General features: G+C 44.2%; 1 protein-coding gene across 13 annotated transcripts in view; it reads right to left on the reverse strand.

The window, feature by feature from the left end:
- The window catches only part of LOC120951782 (complexin), a 167,251-nt gene that overhangs the window by 52,850 nt on the left and 91,228 nt on the right, over positions 1-23,173 (reverse strand). The window lies entirely within an intron of this gene.

The raw sequence follows: 23,173 nt of genomic DNA on the forward strand, positions 1-23,173 counted from the left end.
CTATCACCTCGGTTTCGGCGCGCTGACATCGAAGAGGCCACACACACACACACTATCGATGTTTCGGATGGGTTTGAATAAATTAATACCAGTGGGAAAATCGCGCCCAAGATTTACTCCTCCTTCGGGGATGACCGAACACGAGCTGCTCCGTGGGCATGGGACGACCGATCGGAAACCGATGCCAGTGAGGTAGCGCAAGGGAAGGATGGTGCAGTTGGCGTCGACAGATTGTCAATCGAAACCGCAGCCAGACAAAGGGGGTTCCACGGGGGAATATACCAACTGACCCAGTGGCCTGGGTCGCTGCGTGACCAATGGACCGAACAGAAGGTTGAGCTTGAAGGATAAGCGGAATCATCCATCGGCAGTGCGCGGCAATGGCTTATCTGTAAGCTCTAAGCAAGGATTTCTAATGATCTAATGAACTGAAGTATTGAAGTCAGCGAAGCGATACTCATTTCACCAGAGACCTTTGCTTAAAGCATTCCCGCTGTCGGAAGGCGTTCTGAAACGCATACATATCTTATAGGTAAATTACCATTAAATAGAATAAACGTATTTGTAGAGTCAGCTGGACTTGAGAGTGTCATCCAAAAGATTGAATTGATTATCATCGTGACCGAGCATTCGAAATGGTACATCACATTTGTCCCAACAAACCGTAAAATCTGTACCTTCTTGAATGCCACCGTTCGTACGATTCCCAACCAAATGCGAGGCCAGGATTTAGCCTAATGACCTGGGTAAGATTTTCGCCAGATAATAAAACACAACCTAGCCAAGGCAGTACATTTTCGTTTGACATGCGCTCCCGTGTGGATTTGACGGTGACTTAAACGGGATTTGTGGGAGAAATGTGCGTGTGTTATTGGCCGCGGCAAGGGTCTACACGTGTCGAAGGCTGCTATTTTGCCGTGGAATAGACTCCCTTCGGAACATCGAACATTACATCCCACGCCTTTCTCGCCCTGCTTCGTCAGGGGGTCGATAAAAGACGCACACCCTCTCTAATTGGGGCAATGTCGTAAACGGAATAAATTTGAGCGCTGCTGCCGCTTTGATTACTCCCGCGCGCAAATTAGGGTTTGATTGAATGGAAGAGTCGTATTCGAATTTATCGTGCCTTGAGCGACGGTGGGAGGCGTTTTTTTGTGTGAAGGGTGTAAATAGGGGATGGGAATTCCACATTTCGATCATCGATTTAAATGCTCGGCATGAATATATTAACATCCCCCTATAGGCGTACATTAGAAGTTATGGGAATTCATTGAATTGTGGAAGAAAGTACATTGGAACATTTCTGGCACGCAGTAGTTTCAACATAATTGTTTACTGATAGGATGGTATAATTGATTTTAAATCATGCAAAATACAGGTTAAAAAATCACAATAGCAGCATCAGCAAATGTCCAACAAATGTCCAACTAATGTATAAAAAAATGTAAATTTTGTTGAAGGCATTTCTTTGCTCTCAATCCATTTTTATTATTTGACATGACAATTGAATTCATTCTTAGGTTGTCTATGTCACTCATGGAGTTTTATTTGATTTGTTGATACATGTATATCATTGATATATCGACAGCAGAATAGCCATTTTTATTTTGTTATAGGATGCTCAGTCCATTCGAGATTTGAAACCAATACGAACGTGTTGTTATACACTTGATGTACACTTGACGACTGGACCGTCATTGAAACGTTCTAGATGATCATTTACTGCGGAATATTAAAATAATATGGAAGAAAACAGTATAACTTTTATTTGAAATTCCCAACAAAAGTTAGGGAAACATTTAAAATAAATGAGCCATTTTTTGCAGCTTTCATGAAAAAAAAACCCGCATGGCGCATATTGCGTTCAGATGTATCGGGCAAAGTAAGGCTAAAACAAAACTCTGAACAATTTCGTTCCGGCAAAGAATGACCATGTACCGGATCCTTTGGAAATGGAGCTAAAATCCAATTGATAGTTCCCAGCGCGGATGGTACCGGAAACAGTTTGCGAACTAACTAACACGGTCATGTCCTGCCCAGTGTCGAGGAATTATTACGTTTAAGCTGTTTCGCCGGGAACTACTTGACCGTGCGCGCGCGGAAAACTTTTTACATTCTTGTCGATGGAGAGTAAGAGTAGAAAGAGAAATGGGCGAAAAAACACACACACAAGCGGACACAGCGGTGGATCTTTTTTCCATTTCCGTTCCAGCGCACTGAAGGTGCAGTGAAGCGCCCTGGGGAAAATGGTTCTACATCATTAGGATGCTATAAATCCTAGCAATCTAGCGAAGATGTCAATTTCTTCGCGCACGAAACGAACGACCAGCGCCGGGGGCTGGTGGTCGCGGCATCACACTCGCATTCCCCCGTTGAATTATGGCGAATTATGCTTAATGTCGCCTGAAGTCACTAGCCAACTCTTTTCGCCAACTCTTGTGAAAGATCGGGGCCATGCCGTGCAGTGGCAAAAACCGACGATTCCCGTACGTTCGGTGGCGCTGTCTAAAACGCAATCCGGTGGACAAGTGTGAGGTACGGGAAGCCTCTTGTGAAACCATTTTCAATTACAGCACGGACTGGCCGGATGGTAACTCTCAGGAAGCAATAAGAAGCTTACGTCAAGAGCATTACCATCACAAAGACGTGGCCCATTGCATGGGAGACCCGGGCCGCAGGAATGGGACGCAAGAATGCAGACTAATGGGCAGGTTCGATGGCTTACGGTAAAGGAGTGGAGTGTAAGATGTAAGAGCAAAAAACAAGGGGAGGGGGAAGGCATTAAAAGAAAGAAAACGGCTCGAAGGAACGTTCGAATGAACCTTGAGATGGTATTGCATCCTCTTGTGTCGGGGGTACATCTTTTTTACCTAAGATTCCAACCAACCCTGGCCGCAGAACAGGGACAGTGACAGTGTCCCTGTGTATGCCGTTATTGGTATCATTATTCTTAAACTCTGCCTGTTCGTTCCGCGTCTTCCGCTGCTCCGCTTCGTCGACTTTTGCACTATTCGCCATTATGCTTTACGGCCTTGGAATGTGGCTGAGCAACCCTCCACCCTGATAAGCACACTCGAGCGTACGGGTGGTGTCGCCTACATACCGCAACGTTCTAGCAGCGCCTACTAGGGTTCCGTTACCACACACACACACAGCCATCCACCCAACCCAACAACAACACATCACCCTATTGCCACTGACGAAAGCAGCACCGGCAACAGCATTAGCAGCAACAGCAGTTCAGCATCAATCGTAATCCCCATTATCCTTAACACGGTAATAATGATGGTGAGATGAACCGTGCCTCGATTTCCATCCACATACTTATCAACCTTCCCCATCTGCCATTTCCCAACGCCGTTTCCCCGTTCCCACATTCCTTCAATTCGGTACCCTATTCTTCCGGCATCTTGGGCCGAGATGCCTTTCGTCCATCCATTTGCACTATTATTGATTTCAACGCCTTATCCGCTTGAACGCGCACCTCCGGTCCCCTCTGCCCGGGCGGCACACTCCGCTCCCCCTTCGCACCGTTGGCAAATACTTGCGATTAATTGAAATTGTTTTGAACGGAACGCTCGACTTGACTTGCTCTGCGGTAAAATTATGCATATTTTATCTCTTTCTCGTCCGCAAGACCTCGCAAGACACGTCGGCCGCGACGGTCGAGCGATAACAGGCAAAGGGACTGGTGGTTCGGTTAGGATTGGGGGATGGAGAAAAAGCGATCCGAACAATATTATTATCAGTTCACATCATAGGATCAGCCCACATCAGCCCACATCTCAGAATTGGCAGAAGAAAAAAAGACATGACAAAAAATCCACAACGCACGCAGACTGTCGGCCGGACTTGTCGGAAGTGGTTCCATCAACCGGAACACTGACGGACGGATGACCGGGCTCGTGGCAGGTGCGTGCCAGGGTGCGAGGAGAGATTGTATTTTTTGTTCCCACTCTACATCGCCCTGTACCGGAAGGATGTGACATTTCTTGAATAATTTATTCTATCGCATTTAGTTTTTCTTTTTCACTTTAATTCTTCACCCAAACCCCAAAGCCTTGACGGTGGCGATTGGGAGGGGAGAAAAGGGAGAAAAGGCTCGGTGTAAATCGTGCCGCTATTTGCAAAGGTACAATTTGCCGAACGATCTGCTATCCATCATCTTTTCTTGAGGACACCGGACACCGACCTTCGGTTTGAGTTCGGGGTGGTATGGTGGTGGAACGCCCGTGGTGAGGTGCGGAGCGCAATTTTGCGTTGTTTGTGGGTGCCTTACCGTTTGCCGATGGAAAAGTCAAATTGCTCGAAACGAATAGCTGTGAAATGGAAAACGAAGGCATTTATGCCAGGCGGACAGACAGTGCTGTGGACAGCGAGGGGTTTGATAGCGACGAGGTTGTACTATAGTCTGGCGACACGACAGAATTGTGCAGGACAGGTGTGAATGAGGACGCAATAGGTAAAGTTGCTTCATTGAATATTGATTACGGAATTGGATGCGCGAGATGGAAATGAGACGTACCCGTGGTACGTGAAGTTTGTTGGATAACTCCAATAAGTTATCGAACTTAGTCTATCCTGAAGTGGTGCAATAGTTATGGAGTTTAATAGTCATATCATGTTTCATAGCCCTGTGTTCATTAAGGAATATTTATACATCATATATACGGTTTTGTAACAATACTTACAACACCACACTCGTACTGAATATTTTTTAGTAACTTTATTTGTTATGCAGCCAAGCATGCCAAGACCGCGAAGCGGTTGTAGCGCCAGATAAATGTAATATTATTTCAGTCAAAATACATGTAAACCAACGATCATTTGCTGTATGTTCGAGAGAGTTCATGTACTGTGATTGATATAGATCATTTAAAATTACTAAGAAATGTTAGAAAATTGTGTAATCCTACTCACACTAGTAGGCTCGGGTTTCAGGCTGATAGTATAAAACATATCATTAATCAGAAATCATTTCAAAGATACTAATAGAGCGGCATCTACATCGGCACTTGACCATAATGGGGACACTTTTCATTGTACAAATATTTGCCAAACCGTTTCATCCGGTTTCTTTTTAATCTGGCTCCTCGATTTGTTTTAAGATGTTCAAAAGAGTTATGAAGAAATGTACATTTCTTTTCCTTCAACCTCACTGCTCCCAGTAAAACCATCATCGCCAAGAGAAGGTTCCTGCTTAGGAGATGCAATAAAAAAAGTACCACGCAAACAAATCTAGCGGTTAGCCACGAAGTGAAAGAAAAGTCTCATTAGTTTCTCCGAGGTTGAAATGCAGTTTTACTTCCCATCTTCCTTGAGCTTTGAATGCAGCATCGCTACACTCGCCGCCATGCTGATGGGATGGTTGCAGTTTGTTGCAAATTTGCCCCAGGGATAAAAGCTAGTACCATTGCTAGAGTGTAATTGAGCTGATCTCGTCCGTACAGTGCGAGCGTCCCTCTACAAACCTGCATAGAAATGGAGCGAACGAAAGTGTGGCAGCTTTGTCAAATGGCAATGATGTTCTTGTGCTAAGGTCAGTCTTCTGTGGTCACTAATTATTTTGTAGAGCTTCCTCTACTTCATCTTCTATTTGGCGTAACGCGGACATGCCAGCCTATATAGCCTTTTAAGACTTATTCAAGTACTACGCAATCGAATAGTCAATCGGATAGTCTTGAACCTACGACGGGCATGTTGCTAAGCCGTGCAATGTTGTAGAGCTATCTATTGCATTTCAATGCAATATTTAGAAATATTACGTTCAAAACACGATTGTCAAAAAATAAGACAAGTCATGACATTTTAAAACATTATGATCTCAAATAGATGTCAGTTTAGTTTTCTTGCTATTGTTGCTTACCACTGTACCTATCTTCCCGTAGATAAGACACAAAGCATCAACTTTCTGCTTACAGAAATGATGCTGCCATAAAACCCAACCGTGGTTTCAGCTGTTTCAAGGTAGCAAAAAATCAGTTTCCTCACGCCACACCACGACTAGTCACAACTCAATTTACACAATCGCCCCAGAGAGTGCCCGCCCTAGCAGGCTCGCTTGGAAGGTCGAAACAGTTACGGCACTCGTTCGCTAGAGCGTAAAATTAAGATTAATAAAAGAGCGAATAGGTAGAAAATTGGAAAATCTGCAAATGCAAATGAGATTCGCACCGAGCGACAGATTCTGTCCGGTTTGCTTCGTACCGCAGCGGGTCGCGCAAAAGGTTCGGTTGGAGAGGCGTGAAATACGACGGTGTATAGTCACATTTTCATTACAGTGTATGGTAAGCACCACAATACTACCCCACGCCATTTCTGATGGGGGTTTTCTTTTTCGTAGACCCAGTGTAATGAAGCTTCTATAAATGGAGTTTTGATTGAACTAATTATGTTTCACTAAGGAACAAATAAGTTGGAAAAGTTTTAATTGAAACGATAAAACTGCGTACTTGCGCTAAGATCTATAAATAAAGCAAATATTCACAATAATCAGCTTTGCAGTTGTTACTAATAAACTACTAAATGGGAAGCAAGAGAAATCGATTTTCAATTGTTGTGTTTACACTTCTAAACTGAAGAGATGAAACTAAACTGAAGGGTTACACATTTTGTCGGTTTAAAACAAAAATGTCAAATTGATTGCAAATGTGCTGAAATGAAATGGTACTGGCTGAATTATCTGAAAAGCTCTGAATTGCATCAAACTCGATATAAAGCTGATGATAACGATTGAAATAATTACTGCTTTATTTGCACCTCTCCTCTACCAGTGCACAGTTTGACGAAATGTCGGTGGAAGCGAAATGATGAGAAACATGCTGGAGCGCTCATTGGATGATGTTTTGGTGGCGATCCATTTGGCCACTGAAGAGTGAGTTCTTGACTTACCTGTAAAAAAACGAGAAAATAGAAACAAATTTGATAAGAAAGTGTATCAGCATTATTTATATACATTTATTGAATTATAGTCAAAGATGTTTACAAAGTTTGTCAGTCTCTAGTTGTACGTTTTGACATTTGATGTGTGACAGATTGTAGTTGCATGAACTATCTCCCCCATGTAACTTATAGATAACAAAACGCTACTAAGAAATAGTTTACCTCAACTTGCTGAAGCGCGCAAAGTTCGTGTTGCAGCTGGGGTTTATTAATTTTTAATTATAAGCTAATTTAAGCTGCTTACGACAGGGCGCAATTTAATTACGCTACCACCCCTGTAACGGTCAATGTCCAGTGCCGGGCTGATGCTTCCCAAGAAAGATGACTAAGACGACGACGCACAGCGTAATCAAATCGGCTTCAATCTTCGCTCGCCGGCTTGGTAACATTTTCACCGAACAGACTTACCCTTCCCAGTTGTGCCCGGTGGCCCGCGAAACAAAAAAAAAAGAAAGAAAGGATCAGGAAGCTAGCTCGGTGCCGGTCTCGTCTTGGTGGAGGATTGACCACGAGACATGGAAACAACCCTCTTCATTAGCTGCCCAGGAAACAGTGGCACTCCGAATAGTGCTGGCCACTCTCGTTACGGTGACGCTTCTTCGGAAAGAAGCGGCGAGGGATAAATCGTGCAAAGACGGATAGAGCACCGGCGGTGCTTCGGTGCTGCCTTGAACGTGCAGTTGGACGAGTTGGACGAACCCGTGGATGGTTCGGTTCGTTTCGTTATGTCAATTACCCTTACGCAGTCACCTTTACGTTGGACGGGACTGCTCGTGAACGCTGGTAGTTGTTGGAGTGCTGGTTGGTGTCAGTAGCTCTGAACACGCCTGTCCGTAGTGATTTGCCCCTTTTCGAATAGGTCCCGAAGGTACTCTCGGGATAGTCGTCAAGACGGTACTACGGAAGGTCTGCGAGACATCCTTCATGGAACAGGGAACGGAGATGAAGAGGAGAAAAAAAAACCAACCTCAACTCCCCGGTGCAACCAAGCAAAGCGAAGAGAATTGAGTTAATTGTACCATGACAGATGAGCACCAGGCGATGGCTCATGGACATGAACTTTTGTCCGGGATATTGGCACCGTACAGGCCCGTCTTGCAAGAAATCTTGCGGCAGGGAAAAAAGTTGCTTAATTAGTGAAGTACACTCGCTCGCTCGCTAAAGAATCCTGCCAGCAACGCACAAGCAAGCCGCCCCTTAGAATGTAATCTAGATTCCCTACGGTCCTGTCCATCCTCGGACAGCCTCCCAGTGCACAGCAGGGGTGGGTTAACGTTGGCGTTGCTTCTATTCCGAGCAAAAACAAAGTCACCAACCTTGGAGAGCCATTAGGTGCATTACAATCGCCCTCCATCGCTCCGGCCATGATATGCCTGCAATTCATTATCGGTAAGCCCACGGGTCAAGATGTGTCCATGGAGTATGCTTCTGCCAGGTATAGCAGAAAGTGCCTTTTGCCGCATCTCGACTGCCCCGGGTTGTCAATTTAGAGCGGGGTTAGGCGTCGTTGATGTCGATGTGCGCCACATTGAAGCGGCTTTCTACGGCGAGTAAGATACAATCGCAAAATCCCTAGTGCCGTATCGTTTTGCGTTGCCGTTGGAAGCGAGCAGTACCGTCGTCTAGACTGATGCTGCAGTTAATTGGTACTGATTTATTACCAACAGCATTACCGTTTGGTCATGTAATCGAGAAAATTAATTACCATTCGATTGGCTTGCCTGCACATCTTGCTACGCACGGCAGCGGCCGCGGAGAAAATCACGGAACGACAATTGACGCCTGTCCATTAACGGTTTTGATTTATCTGATTTATGTGTATGGAGGTGAGAAACACTGGCGTCAAGGGGTGGTAGAAGGGAATGTTCATTGAGTGTGTGAAAATGAAACATGGCGTTCTAACATTGGTTTCCTGAAATGCGTAGTAAGCAAATCGATTGGAATTGGTCATAAAATTCAAATTCATACATTACAGTAAATCCATAATTATACGTAATTCATAATGATTAAACTTAATCCGATATTAATTAGTCGACTTGAGTTAAGCTACAACGGGAATACAATGTTCAATGTGATATGTTGTTTGTAATCGTTTAAACATGACATTCAACACACATTTGTTAGGTAGATGCTAAATACCCTTGCTTTTGTTTGTAATGATGCTTACGCTGCTTGAAAGCGATGTTTCTCATTAATTGCTGTCAAATATGAAATGAAAACATGATCCAAGAGAGAACATCGTTCTCATCTGATGGGAAAAAGACATGGATTCTAAACGGGACATGAGCTAACAAATCAGTGGGCAGAGCAAAAATAAATGTTCATATATTTTGGATTAGGCACAAGCCACCACGAGTCTCTTCCGCATCTTAAATAGGAGAGCGATTCCAAATGAAAGGTGCTGGCTTGGCTCAATTTCGACTCGGAAAATGGTTAAAAATAACTAAATATTAAAAAAAAAGAAATTTCAACCTCAATATATGACAATCTCTCAGAAAAAGTGTCAGTAAAAAATTACGCATATTTGTAGGAATCGCAACACGTTAAGCGGTTGCTACATTCCACCGATTTATTGAAGTGTCCTTACTCGAGAGATATATTTTTACTTTCTCCAAAGACACCCTCGACTTAAGCGCCTTTCTCAGTGACCTAAAAACATCTTCCCATGTTTGAAAAGTGTAATATCTCACCATTAGGTCAGGGCAATCCTGAAGATTCCCCAAACGCGCAAACTGTGTAAAAGTGTCTCGAACCATCTTTGGCTAGCGAAACTAGTCGTACCTAGTGCCATTGAACGTATTTCCCTTATCCTACCCACTTATGTTCCTTCCGGGAAAGCGCCATAGCAAAGTAACCCCCTGCTCGGTGGCACCAGCTCCCCTAGTTCAGGCTTCAATAATTTGTCATATTTTTGGGGACGCTAGACATGTTCATCCTTGGACGGGCGCGTTAGAAAGAAGAGGCGCGTCAAATAAAAATAACTCAAATAAATGAAAGCAAGAAATGGTCCCTTTTTTCCCCCGAACTCCAAGCATTGAGTGAGTGAGTGAATGATATTATATTCCCCGATTGCGAGCCACACGTAAGCAAAGGGCAAAGGTTTTTTTTCTTTTTTTGCTAAGGATTTAGCAGGGAGGGAGGATTATAGCTTCCTGCTGTAGCATGTAAATTTTCTCACCCGTAACCGGTCACGCAAACAACAACAATAACAACAACAAAAAACTACCCCGCTGGGAAGTCTGTAAAACGACCGCCTTCGGGGAGAACGTGTATAGTTATATGAGTGTATGTGTGTATTTTTGTTCAAGGCACGTATTCACACGGTATAGCTGTGTGTAGAAAAATGGCACAGGATGTATTGTATCATCATCCTTCGTTTCGGTGCAATGGGTAAAACAGCTCAATCAAAGGGGACGAGTACTGAAGGTGTTTTGAAGAAGCTCTTCTAGATAGAAAAAAGCAAGTAGTGAAAGCAGCAGGCGGTAGACAAATAGAAATGTACACCATCAAATAAAAAAAGGAAGAACGTGGCAACAGTCGTCAGTACTGCTACCAACTACAGAGATGTTTTGAAGAGCAGGACAGTAAGTCGAGCGTCGCATTCATATTGAATTTCACAAATGATCCCATTCGGCGCTGAAGAAATGAATATATGTGATACCATGCACGTGATGATCAGGCTCTTAAGAGCATGCAATGAATACGTGCCTGAAGGGTACCGAACGAACGTTTCACTGGGGATGCACACGGGAGGTGAAATGTGGAAATCATATTTGAGCTGCTTCTTCTGCTTCTTGACGCCTTTTAGCCTGTTCGGGATGGTGCTAATGAACTTAGTTTGAGGAAAGCCAAAAGAGACACTCTTTATCAACACTTTTCAGGAGAATAAGTTGTCTGATCTAATGAAATTGGTATCTATTTGTTATTACAATTTCCATTGTATTTAAGCCGATAAAGAGATATATAGCTTTAAGCAACGCTCGTAGCTTCATAGCTCCATACAAATCTTTACACTTCAATCAAAATTTAATTTGCTGTGCAATACATCCCTGTAAACATTTGAACAGCAGATTTATGTTCTACAGAGAGCGCCACAGCGCATCACACGGCGGCTACATTCTATTACGAGCAAATTTATCGTCACCCTGCGCTTTCCCGTTGGCAAAATAGCAATTTCGAATGCACACTGAAACGGTTTTCGCTGATATCGATATCGTGCTGCTGCTGCTGCTGCAGTTACCCGATTGCATTTGCATTTGCGTTTGGATAACATTTATTTGTGCCGAAATGTGCTTCACTAGCAGCACCCGTGAAAAGGATGCGCTCGACAGATCGAGCGTGAGTGGGGGTGTGGTGTTTGTCTGTTTGTTATGGATTCAGTCTTTCTTAGTGTGTTGTTTTCCGTTGCACTCCGGTGCACATAAAACTCGACCGGAGAGCGGGATGTTATTGCCTGATACACACCGATGGGACCCGGAATCGAGCGTTCGAAACGTGTGTACCACCGAACCACCACCGCCCCAGGATAGACAGACGCGCCCTACACAAGGGATGGGAATGCTGGAAGCTTCATAAATTCTACAACTGGCACATCATTTGAAATGCTAATGCGTCTTTTTACAAAACGTTTGCAACCAGAGACCATCCAGACACACGGACTGAAACAATCAAACTACTACTGTGCCGGGTGTGTGTGTGTGTGTGAGTGTGTGTGTAAATGGACCTTGCCACACCATGGTGGGTGTTTGTAAATAGTTGGCCAAGCCTTGGCGCCTCCTTCTTCTCCACAGCCACAGTCCACTCCACCTGTGCTGCGAGCGAAAGAACATCGGTAGAGATGTTGTTGTTCTTGCGATACCCGGGAACCATTATCATTTCTTCTCTCCGTTGACATCCTCCGTTCATGCCCGGGCGACACACACACACACATAATCGACCGACGCGAAGTCGAGTGCTGGGGCAAAGCGATTGGTGTCGTGTCGTGTCGGCCATCATTATTATTGGAATTGAAATAGTCACTACAGGGCTTGTGTCCCGCCCCAAGCATCATCATACTTAAGCGGTTCGTCCCGACTGTCTGCGCGCATATGTGCGACAGTCAGAGTCCGGGTCGATAGAGGTGCATTAATATTTATACAGTGGCTTGCAGGCAGCCTGCACGAGGCGACATTTTAAAATGGGCTAACATATTGTCGTGATTGTCGCTCGTTTGGCTTGCTCAAACGTGGGGACGTGCGCCGGAACCGTTCGGGAACGTGGAGAGAACGGCTCGATGGGAGGGGCAGGCAATGCCGAACGCTTTTTGTTGCATTGTTGTTCGTGTCTATTTTTTCGTGTGCATATTTTTATGATCACCATTCTTCCCGATTGCTCCCACGTCTACCGTGGTAAAGTTGATCGTTCTTCGCAGTCCAGCCAGTGGTGTGCAGGTTCGTGTGAGCGTTCGTGTACTGCTGGTGGCATGTACTGAGTACATGGGTACTAGTTGAATATTAATTCGTAAAGTTAAACGAATAAAACTTTACCACCACTTTACGGCTGTGGCAGGATGCGTTGTGCTGCTGTTCGGTCGGTGTCAACTGTTTGGTGTTTGGTACATTTTTAATCATAAGCGACATACCGCGCTGACAGAAGTAAGCAAGCATTAATTTTGTCGTGGCTACAAAAAAGTTTAAATTTTTATTTAAATTTGCATGAATATTTTGTGCTTTGCAAAATCAGACTTCAAAACTGTCAAAAATGTTTCCGGGGAGTGAGTTTTTGTTTAAAAGAAGGAATGAATAACAAATAAAAACATAAGATTTTTTGAACGAAGTAATATTTCAATAATTTTACAGACATACATGCTCACGAAAACTAACAAGGTTTTTGAGGTTGTAGTCTGTTTATTTTCTTTGTTTGAAGCTAAAACTAATGCATCCAAAACATAATCGTACTAATGATAAGTGAGTAAGTAAATCGTTGCTTCTTTGAGCTATTTTCTTCAAATTTTTGAAAAAAGTCAATCAAAATCATTTTTATAACAGTGTACAAGCTTTTTAAAATTGTCTCCACGGTAGAGAATTAAGTTGAAAGCTTTCGTTCACCAACCATCCAGCCGATCATTTGATACGCTCCTCAACATGCACACCTCACCCGGGCGTTCTCACTATCCTCATTCACCAACATTTGATTTGGTATCGTTTTCCTGTTTCTGCATTCTCTTTTCCCCACCTTTTGGCGCGCGTGTGTGTGTGTTTGTGTGTTTGCATTTCCTCCACAAGCAGCACACGACACAGCGTTTGGCAGTTTGTGTTGTCAAACTGATTTATTTACATACCGTTTGTTGTCGGTTTTGTGTGGTTTGTTGATGCCGCGATGTTGTTGTTTCTATGCTTTTTTGTTGTCACTTTTCCATCCCCGCCCTCTGATTTATTTCCCACACTTTTACCCACTATGCTGGGAGAGAACAAACCGCTTCCAACAAGCTTTGCCGTTGCCGACGACGAGCATCGTGTTACGGTAACTTGAGGTGGCGTCTCTTTGCCATCATCGTCAATCGTCACATTTTGACAGCCGGGAGAACGGATTTTTTGTCCCCGCTCTGCGGTCGATGCTGCTGGAGCTCCGCATTGCGAGCTGTCGGTGGAATGTTTGCAAAGGATGGTTGAGTTAATTTCGTGCAAACATACTACTTCTACGAAAATGAGCAATCAATGCGCGTGAGCGAATGGAAACGAATGTTGCTTGCAGAGTGGAAAGAACGATGGACGTTTGCTAGACAGCATCGGGCATCAGCAACCCCGAATACTTTCGCCAGAGTGACAGTTTCGTTCAATTAGGCACGATAAAAAGACTCACCTTGGTAAATGCTTCCCGGGCTCGCCAGCTCAAGAGCCCGGGCGTGCAGGTGCTAGCTTGCGTGAGTGTCAGCGGTACAACAAACACACTCAGCACGGGCCCTAGTGTTCGTTTCATGGTGTCGTGGACGTAAACGGATCCTTTCCGTTCCTTTTGCACAAGATGAAGGTTTCTGCATGTAAGTGTGGTATAGGTTGCTGGGTGGTTGATTTGTTTTTGTCTACATCAATTTGGCTTACTTTTAACTCACTTGTGTCGCAAAACCAGGCGAACAGTTGTATTCAAGCACCAAACCTGGGGCCCTCAGCTAGCCTCTAGCTGAAGGCGGAGCAGTTCGCTCGTAAAAAGCCATCCATCGGCACCATCGAAGCTGTCGAATTTCGTCAAACACCGTGAAGTGGAAAAGGAAATTTGACACGAGCACTGTTGAGTAAGCGGAGGGCGTTACCGGGCAGTGTCGAAATGCAAAATTTCCCGATCGTTAGCACTCGAAATCAGGACGTGCTTGATTTTATTTACCGTTGTTGCTTTGAGCTCGTCATAGCAATGGAAAGGGGTGGAAAAAGCCTAAGTCTGCTCTCACGCGAAGCTGGCAGGAATGTGCATTGAAGTAAGAGGTGGCACAGCTAGAATGACTTATGATACAGTTTTCCGTTGTAAGTTCAGCACTCTATGTGGGCTAGCTGCACGTAGTTCAACCCCGGCAACATGATTCATGGGACAAACTGTCGGCTTAAACGGTTGGAAAATGGGCCCAACCCGATTGAACGACGGGCGTGACAGATCGGCACAGGACGGTGGCGAACGACGTCGTTAGATGACGATGGGAAACGTTGAACAGCCTGTTTTGGATTCATTCTTGTCGTATTCTCAAGGTTCTTGCATGTTGTCCGGCTGTGAAAGTGGGTCAGCTTAATTGCACTGTTCAGGCAACCGTGCACTGATGAAGTCACCGTACAATTAGAGATTACTCAACAGTGTTGGTGCTGTTCATGAGTGTTGGGAAGCGCCGAGTTGCATAAATAGGTCCTCACCAACACTAAGAAACTGTTGATGTAAGGATTGTTACACCTTGTTTTCTTATTTATTCTTAAATTTCACTAAAATATAATTACATCTATGCTTATTCAACTGAAAATGATTAATCTTTGTGTCATGTATTTTGAACCATGATCGAGAACACCGAACGCTTGAATTCGTGCTGTGACGCACCGTTATTAAAACAACAGCCTGCCCATTAATCATTCCCAAATGTCCTGTTTGCTAGGTAGATGGAACGACTCTCAATGGCAGATGGAACTATTGGAGCCTTTTAGTCCAGCATGCTAGAGTTCAGAGGAGTTCACTTGTCCAGTAGCACGTGGCCACATAACCTCGCCCTTTGCGTGGAATGCTTTCAGATGTCAGAAGGTATGGACCCGGTGCGAAGGATAAAGATAGATTGCACTAAATTTAAAATCATTTTCAGTAATCACCAACTCCAAGCATGTGAGTTGAATAAGATGTGCAGATAAGCGCTCTAGATGTGCACTGGTGCATGATCATTCGAAACTAATGCATGCCTGCCTGCCTGCCTGCTTGGCTAGCTTCGTGATCGAGCATATGTCTGCCTGCGTCCAGTGTATCATAAGAACAAAAACACAAAATGGAGAATGAAGCAGCAACAGCGAAGGGTTGAGAGTAGCACGGCGAAGGCTTGGCGGTGGAATGTGTTCACATGTGCCCTTTTTAGCATCGTTCCTGGCCGTCGTACTTCTAATCTGCACCGATCCGAAGATCCAGAGCTCCATTCAACTTCCTACTTTAATCCCTCGCCTTCGGTACGCGTCGTTAGACGCAGAAGATGGATGAGGACAATCCGCTCCCGTGCACCGGGTTTTCTCCAGGCATTTAAAGAGGGGTTTCATGATGCTTTGCATGAGCTGTATTTATGAAAGTCAACTATTGCACCGGAGCCAATGCGTTGAGTATAGAGCATACCGGGGTTCGCATTCTTCACTAAGCTCTTGCAACGGTCACAGCACCGACGACGACGACGATGATGATGATGATGAAGATGATGATCACTTTTTATAAACATAAATTATGGGGCAACCACTTTAGCTGTCACTGCTAATACGAAATAAATGTTCTTTGCTCTGCTCCTTCAACAGCACCGCCACACACTTGCGCGCACGCACACACAGCCAACAAAGCGTGGGACGAATCTGGCTCTCTTACGTTTTTGTTTTATCTATCCGTCTTTCGCATCCAACCCTATGCTGTTTGGGATATTCATGACGCAGAAAAGGACAGACACAAAAAAAACCCACACACACACACATAACTGATAACAGTTGACTCAGGGCAAGCCCTAGTCCTATAAAGAAGCCCATGTTACGCTACTAGTACGCTTGAGCGCATTTTCTCCAACGATGTTGAGCCTCGCTGTGTACAACTTCCGTCCGCTAACGCATGCAATCGTGCGAAAACAACGCCAGAGCCGCTGGTTGGTTCCGCTGTAAACGGAAGGTTTTGACCAACGCAGGACGGTCTCTTCTGCAACAATGGGACGAGCAACCCGGCACTGGGAGAAATGCTTACGCGTTTGATTAAAATTCTGCTCACTACGACTCTTGGGTCGCTTGCTGCCGTTGTGCAGCGAGTTCTACGTAAAGTAAACCAACTGAATAATAGCAACAAAGGAAAGCGAAACGTATTAATAAGGCAATTTAGGCGAGCCAAAGTACTACTCGGTTGGTGTGTTTTTCATTATCAGTCGCTTAGAACGATTACTTCGGGATGAGAAGAAATCGTTCATGTGCATTGTGCAGGGCCGAGAAGAAACAGTATCACATCTGATCGTTATCCTTTATGGGAAAAACGTTGAGTTTTTAGCAACAATTACTTCTGCAAATGCTGATTTATATTTTATAAGGAAATAATCCACTTACTATAGAAGTTGATGAGACGCAACCAGTTTAGTCGACTGATTTTTCAATGATTTAATCATTTCTTTCAAATACCTATACCATAATCACTGATATTCAAACAATAGACACTTGCTTATCGGTTCATGGTACGAAATAGGTTCCCGTTGAGAAATTATCATCATCATAGCGATGCATTGAAATTCGATTTCATTCTGATCAGGTAAAGTTCCATGACAGGGAGCATTTTCCTGGAATAAATCTTCTGTCTAATAAAGCTTAATCGAGGAATTCATTTCAATAATCCATATCTCGGTTCCAACAATGATCACTAAAACTGATTACATTTCAACAGTACAGAATAAAGGATGAAATGTGCGTTTCACCTGGATGTCATGTGGATTCTATTTTCATTGAATTTATAAAAAATCGGATGCATCAGTTCGAATATGTCATCACAGGTAATAAATCCTTTGATGTGTAATAGTGTGTAACAGAAAGACGTTAATTTGGAATTGCTGTAAAATAGTATACTAAGTCTAAACCCTAACTCCGCACTAGAACAGGGCAGGGTTTTACTATAGCACAAGCATATTCTACATTTAAATTATTCAACTCAAGCATTACGAAAAAGGGAACGTATGATGCGGCGTTATGAACATTCACCTTCTCTGCTCTAGCCAATTTGCATGAGCTTTTCGGGCATATTCCAATGTAATGAACAAGCGATCGAAAACGGGAACGCAAACACGAGAACAATCGCCAAGCAGCCGTATGCAAAGCTCAAACACGTGACGTAAGACTAACAATAATTTAATTACATTCTAACAATGTTTGCACAAGTCGTGCAGCCAGCGTCTCCCTGCGGCCAGCGCTATTGTTAATTCTAGCCCGAAAGCCACAGCCCTTCACTCCTGCACTTGAAAGTGCCCTTTTGTTTGTGCTCCTGTGTTGCACGCAGGCAGGCAGGCAGGCATAACATCTTACGAGCATCGCCACGCTCAAAGTGTTCGAGTGTATGGTTTCGAAGGGCTACATTTAAGCTCAACAGCTCAACGAAACGAACCCAAATGCGCCTTATACGCCTCGTTCGCATGCTGCTTCACAGACCCCGTTCACCCGTTCGAGCTCGTAGCCAAACTATGGTCTTTGCTCTTTTCTGCCCCAGCAAATCTGCTATTATTCATGTAAATATGGTTGAATTTTAAATTCCATTCAATATCTTTCATTTCACCTACATCTTCTCACTCGTGGAAGGTTAAATTGGACCTAGAAGCTCACGGTACCAGCTTTCTTGAGCATGAGCATTGTCGAACAGCTCTATGCAGCCACATCCGTGCGTGCCATAATTCGTGAACAAAGACCAATGTGGTGGGTGAATCAATGAATTGTTCCATGGAATTCACAAAACTCCTCCAACACTCTAGGCGGCATCATCGATCCGCTTCAATATTCACCCCAAGTTGAAGAATTTCTTCACTTTATCGGACAATCGAGCGTACGATCGCTGCGCAGCAGCGCAAAGTTTAGCGAACTCGCGAGAAAATTGCCCTCCTATTATGCCGTGCCATGTGTGTATGTGTGTGTGTGTGTGTACGCGTTATATGGTAATTTCGACATCCATTCGAGACGAGATCGCACCGCTGGAAGAAACTTTACGCAAGCAACCATCCGCAAATGGAATGGAAAAAGGGCAAACGAAGCGAACGAAATGGATTCTTATCATCAGCAATTTTATGTATGCAAACATAGCACAGCAAGTGATGAGAAATTTGATGGTACACATTTAGCCACCCCGGTATAGCGGGGGTAAGAATAGCGATTAAAAAGCTCAGCCCAAGTGCGGCACCACGATGGTGAATGAGGTGGAAAATTGGTGTTCACGCGTCAAAAGATAAATTACGCACGATATCTTTGCAAGAAGGATGAATGCCAACAAATTTGCACTTCTTTGTAACGTACAATTGAAGCATCATATTTATGATTGGACCCCGAAACGTTTCCCTTTTTCCCAGAAACATTCGTGGAAGAATCAATCCTTGTTAGTGGTTTATTTGCCAAGTGAGACCAAATATTTGGATCAATCTTTTCAAAACGATTTTTCCAATATTTATAGCGAGATGAATTTGGGGAACGAACCGTGTGCAGGCATGATCAAAGGAAAATGATGTTTCTTTAGATGCTTTAAAAACATCCTTGAACTACAATCAAAACGAGATGCGTTATATGTTTCATGTTGTTCAAATGTTACCTTCGATTTACGTTTATAGTTATAACTGTTTTGCTAAAATAACAGCCGTTGATAATATTTACCAACAAAACTGAGGTAAAATAAGTAAAATACACACATCACCTTTCGTTGGATAGTAAATTGTGGTAAATTGGGACGGTTGCTATTATTAAGGGGGAAAAATGAACAATTTGGCTGATCTGTTCGGTTGATAATTGTTTTATAAATATTTTAAATTATCCAATTGTAGACATTTTGCAATCAGGGGTCTCCAAACTTTTCAGTTCGCGGGCCGCATTGCTCACAATCATCCTTGTTGAGGGCCATTTTGACGCGTGTGTGTTGGCCTGCGGCCGTACAGCGCCGGGTAAATGTTTGACATCATGATGCCACCGTTGACGCCATCGGGTCGTAAGTATCCTTTCCGGAAAAGTGATGATTTCCGAAGACGTACTTAAACGAAGTTAAAATCTTGTTTTAATGAGACAAAACTATTGAAATATATCAAATTTCTGCAGCTTTCTTTTGTGAATCTTGAATTTCATCTTTCAGAATTAAAAAAATAATCAGTTAGAAAAGAAAGTTATTTAATTTAACCTTAACCCAGTTCTCGCGGGCCGCATTGAAGGCTCTTGTGGGCCGCATGCGGCCCGCGTCGTAGTTTGGAGACCCCTGTTCTAAATAACCAACAAAAACACTGTACACATTGTGGGAATACGAGTATAGAAATAGTTGTACTGGTAGTAATCACCATTTTTATCTAAATTAAAATTGATTTTGAAACACATTATACAAATATTTTTGTTACACATGTTCTCCCTTCTAGCGAACGGCATATATGGCTCACTTGTTTTATTACACTTCACAACCGGAAGCAAATTGGACACCGTTTCTCCGAATCAGTCAGCGGAAAAGTGAGGCAAGTAAAATTGATTGAAATATAAATCTTTCTACCATTTACTTACGGTTCGTGCTTGGGGCTCAGCACCAAACCGAAGATAGAAGAAAAAAAAACAAGAAAAGACGCAGTGCGATGTGTTGCATAAAGGCGCGCCCTCTTCTTCAGTAGGTCGTCTTATTTCATTCCTCCGCTCTTTTTCCCGCTCTCTCAACAAACCCACACAATCAGAGATTTCCCATATGTGACAGGAGCACATTCTCCACCCTAGGGAAATGCCTAGCAAAGAGCTGGACAACGCAGTAAGGGAGCAGTCGCAGCAGAAGCCGGGAGGATAAATCACATCAACTTCACTTACTAAGCTTCCGACTTATTGTTCCAGTGAAAGTAACGCTTCACGCTGGCGGAACGGTTATGCACCCGCGTGTACTGTAGCGATTGTAGCGCTTGGAATTCGAGCATAAAACGTGCAAGGAATCGAAATCGGGGGGGCTGCTACTACGTATAAAATGAAAACGTGTGCCAATTCGTGAACGAAGCGCGGTGCACGTGGTTAAAGATCTTCCTTGGCGTTTCGGTGAACCAGTGTTGTTGTGTTTTTTTGTGGACTGTTTTCTTCATCACACAACGCCTCATTCTGTCTGACATTCACTGTGCAGGGTGTAGCCGTAAGGTGGGTAGATTCATTGCATTTGCCATGCCCGGCCAAGACAGGCGGAAACAAATAGTAAGTAATAAATCGAAAACAAATGGTAATCAGTATTTTTCCGGCACTTCACTTTACTACGGCAAAACGAAGGAAATCCTCCACCCAACCACCCACCACCCTACAGTGAAGCAGTGCTGACGATGGAAATCGAAAGCGGATGAATAACAGGAATACAAAAAAAACAAACAAACAATAACACTCACCAAACGATGCACAAGGTTAACGGAAATCGACCAAGGCAGTAAAACAACACAAACGCAAAAAAACATCAAGATAATATTACTTACGCCTCATTTCATGCTGCTAACGCTGCGGTGCGGTTGTTTGTTTGCGGGAAGGCGCACAACATGAAAGACTGCTTTGCAGGAGATACCGAAAAGTGTGCCGAATCACCGGTAGGCGAACACGAGAAAGTGGTGAAATTACCGGCGAAGCAAAAAGGTAGCATTTATGTAAATTTGAACCTGTAAATGCAGACTTGGCACGAATGATGATCCAATCCAGCGGAAGGTGAGGCGTTTGTAGATGGAGCGAAAAGTTGCGATCGTTTTTGTGGTGTTTTGTTACTTGTGCATATTCTTTCACCCGGACAGACAAAAGAACCTAAATGTTGGAAATTGCGAAGCAAAGGGTATTTTTAACCTGGTTCAATAGCCGGCCGAGACAAACAGTGTACACGTGTACAGGAGTAGGATTGAATTCATCATTATTGATCAAAGGTAAGATCCTTCGGTATTCTTCAGTGGTGCAAAAAGTGGTTAAATCAAGGGTCATGATATTAGATTTAAAGCGTGTTACAAAATTTAGCATTTTTTGCCTCAAATATAAGTTTGAAAAGAAAAATATAATGCACAGCACGAATACTTTTATTAAATGGAAACCAAACAAGATGCCGGAAATACTACGCCAGAGAGTTGATAACATACTTGAAAGGCCAATGTCCTTTGATCTATTTCTTTTGTTTAATTACAAAGAACATCCAGCCCATGCCAGACTTTTGTTCTAGCACGCTGCTCGAACTTTCATAACTGCCATTGATGAATGGTGCAGTATGAAAGCACTCTTTGCCGGGATATATAGGAGACAAAAGCCGCAAATGACTGCGATAACAAAGGAAGAAAGTTCGAAGCCAACGGAACAAATACCAAATACGAACCCCATCGATAAGAATCGGGTCACACTTGCGGCGCGGAACAAAACCTACCGGATGACTGGAGTTTTGTTTCCTTTTGAATGCGAACCGAGCAACGTCGATTCGGTCATTAGCGTGTGTGTTGGCCTGCGGCCGTACAGCGCCGGGTAAATGTTTGACATCATGATGCTACCGTTGACGCCATCAGGTCGTAAGTATCCTTTCCGGAAAAGTGATGATTTCCGAAGACGTACCTCTCAGTGTCACAGCGAATAGACATCGGGGGCGAAGTGGAGCAGTAACGAGAGACGACCACTCCCTTTTGTTAGACTGATCTTCTGCCTTAACAATGACCACCGAAGCTATCGGTCATGTTACGCAGTCGACAAACGTGGATAAGCATCTGGAACCACTATCAATCGTCGGCAGATTTGAGTCCCAGCTAGTGACAAGTGCGGTGTAGGAGGCGACCAAAGTGGGCAGAACGTCGAAACTGGAAATCAGCAAGCAAGAAAAGCTGACTCACACGCGCACACACACACACACACACACACGCACACACACACACACACACACACACACACACACAGACATACCAATTGCGATGGCTGGACGAGTGCGGGTTTGTCCCGACTTCCGCTCGGAAGCAGAACATCTCGGAGTCACATGCTTCGTCAAATAGCACAATGGCTATCAACATCTTCAACCAACCAACGTGCGGTCGGGTAAGATGTTTTATCGCATAGGCAAACGAAGACGTGTGATGAACCAGGGGAAGCATTATGCGACCCACCAACACAGGATTTCCACCAAACGAGCACCCAGTAAAGCAAGTGGCAATGCAGCAGTTTCAGCGACCGGAGAAATGGACGTCGAACGTGTACACACGAGCACACCACCGCCGGAACCACCCAACCCCGCGCCGAGCACATGCACAAGAAGCGTAAGCACAAAAGTTTGTAATCAGCGTACGTGACTCGGTTACAATGAAAGTAATTTAATGTTGTGTATCACGGGTATCATCGTGTGCAGGGATGAAACAACACGGCGCACCAAGTGGATGACGCAGGCATTCTACTTCAGCTCGCCCCGGCTGCCACGCTGGCACCGGATGGAGGCGCATGGTCGCTTACAATTTCTAGTTTGTTATCGGTTGCCCGTTGCCAGTTCCATTTTCCACCCCCTTCCCCAGCCGATCGACTTGCCCATTTGTTAGGAAAAAGGAAAACTCTCCGGAAGTCGTAACGCGGCGCTCTGCCCTGCTCGCATCATCATATTTTGCATCCCATCCCAGCATTCCTAGCGCGACCGAATGCGCAACGAGACGCACGTGACACACGGGAAGCGACTCGAAAATCACCTTCCACTGCTGTTAGCTGTTTCTCCTGGCCAAAGCTAAAAAGGGAAACAACCACCCCGTTACCCGTCGGATGCGACAATGGCATATCGTTTTGTCGTGATCGTGCTAAATTATTCATACCACAGCAATACCGGTGTGGTCCCGGCCCGCGCA

The sequence above is a fragment of the Anopheles coluzzii genome, chromosome 2 (genome assembly GCF_943734685.1).
Source record: "Anopheles coluzzii chromosome 2, AcolN3, whole genome shotgun sequence".
Lineage (NCBI taxonomy): Eukaryota > Metazoa > Arthropoda > Insecta > Diptera > Culicidae > Anopheles > Anopheles coluzzii.